This window comes from Engystomops pustulosus, chromosome 6, assembly GCF_040894005.1.
Source record: "Engystomops pustulosus chromosome 6, aEngPut4.maternal, whole genome shotgun sequence".
NCBI lineage: Eukaryota > Metazoa > Chordata > Amphibia > Anura > Leptodactylidae > Engystomops > Engystomops pustulosus.
This window is the reverse complement of record NC_092416.1, coordinates 144045475-144047400: the sequence shown is the minus strand read 5'-3', so window position 1 is coordinate 144047400 and position 1926 is coordinate 144045475. Positions and strand designations below refer to the sequence as shown.

Sequence of the window (1926 nt, the reverse complement as noted above, 5' to 3'; positions counted from 1 at the left end):
CCATTATGGAGTGAACAGAGACCTGGGGCACAGATAAGACAGACCGTGGACATCAGCAGCACTTGAGGAGGGAAGTACACTTTTTTTTTATATATATAGCCCGGCCCCAAGTTATTTCTTAAACTCGAAAAGCCCTTTAACCTTACCTGTTATTCTATTCTTAAGATTGCATTGGAGGTGATGTAAGCATGCTGCTACCCCCTGCACCAGCAAGTTGTAGTGGACTCAAACCAACGCACCCCTGCTGCCTTTCCTCTCTGGAATCTCAGAGACACTTAATTGGAAGCCTAAACCTCGGCTGCATAAGAGACATGCTACTACAGTAGTTTAGGGACTCCAAATCCTAACAGGCGAATTAGAGCTAAACTGCCAAATCCAGATACAACCCATGGATGGTTCTACCACCATTTTTGAAAGAAAAAACAAAAAACACAGAACTACCAAGAACACTCACTTTTATTGACAAGTTTTACATTTGATGAAGGAAAACAAAAAATTTGGCAAAACTTCTGTTTATGGGAATATTTACCCTTTCCCTGTGAATACGTGACATTATTGTCTGTGCAGGAGCCGGAAAATATTCCCACTAATCTCCAGTAGAGATGAGTGGACCCGGACTGCGGCTCCGGCTCACCCAGACGTGTTGCTCGATGGGCTGTAGTGCAGACAGTTTTACACCCTTAGCAATTAGGAATGACTGTGATTGGCCATGTGTGTCTACCTGGCCAATCACAGCCATGCCTAGATTCTAGGGGTGCAAAACTGCCTGTGCTGCAGCCCATCAAGCAATGCGTCTGGGTGAGGCGAAGCTGCAGAACCGAGGACGCCAAAACCTAAAGTTTGGGTTGGTTCATCGATAATCTCCAGTAAATTTTTTTTTAGCAACTGTAAAATGGAACTTTTTTTTTCGACCACCCTCCACTGTTTTAAACAATACTAGGGAGGACGCTGGCATTCAGACCACAGATCATAAAAATAAAATGTCAGACAACCATATATACCATGATTAATATTCTTAAATACATATACTCAATGAATAAAAGATAACCTAACAGGGCTAGACAAGCCTCGGCTCCCCAGCCTCTCCATAAATCCAGGGCCCCAGACACTGCATGGCAGAACTGTGGGGTGTGGGATTTAGCAGTGATGGGGAACATAGCCTGCCAGACCCTATAGCTAGGAGAGAAATTGACCAGAAAAGAAAATCCCTTTTTGTTTTTTTTACTTAAATTTTTTTTTTTTAAAACAAGTCATCGCATTAATAAAACAATACTGTCAAAACAATTAGCATTTGTAACAGAATGCTACCTCATATGTAAACAGATTACAGAACACTTCTATTAAACCAGTTCTAGATGGGGGGGGGGGGGGGGGGGGTCGCTAGAAGATAAGGGGGGAGGGACATGGAAAAAGTAGGTTTACTTCCTTAGCTGCCAGGCAGGTTAGCAATAGAACAGCAGCAGCTACTTAATGATACCAGCGCTACCAAAAAAATCTATTCTAAGATTGGTAGGAACATTTTTTTTTTAGGAATCGATGGATGAAGTGCAACCCAAGATTGCATGGTCTTCTGCAGTGAGCAGCCTCACTCCACTGGGGTCAATGCTATTACCTCTAGGATACATTGTTCACATTCTAGTTCATAGTTCTATGACAGTATAGAGATTCCAGCACCGCAAGAAGATCCACAGTAAAAAAGAAAAGTAGTGAAAAATCTGTTTGGTGCGGAATTCTTGCACTGTTTAATCTGGGTTTGTATTTTACATGCAGAGGAGGAGGAAATTCAGAAAATGTGGCGTCTACATGGGTTGCATCGTACTGTATGTTATTTTATAGGTTAATAGATGCCCTTAATATATTCCTAGTATAATCGGCCTTATACCTAAAACACCTTAAGACGGAGACATGTGGAGCTGTAATAATACT

The 1926-nt window shown here is 42.0% G+C and overlaps 1 protein-coding gene across 1 annotated transcript in view; it reads right to left on the bottom strand.

Moving 5' to 3' along the window:
- Window positions 1-438: 438 nt before the first annotated feature.
- Window positions 439-1926, bottom strand: part of PIP4K2B (phosphatidylinositol-5-phosphate 4-kinase type 2 beta) — a 26412-nt gene continuing 24924 nt past the window's right edge. The window contains exon 10 of the mRNA XM_072111559.1: window positions 439-1926. This exon is cut by the window's right edge and continues 1984 nt beyond it. The gene's annotated coding sequence lies outside the window, so the exon portion shown is untranslated.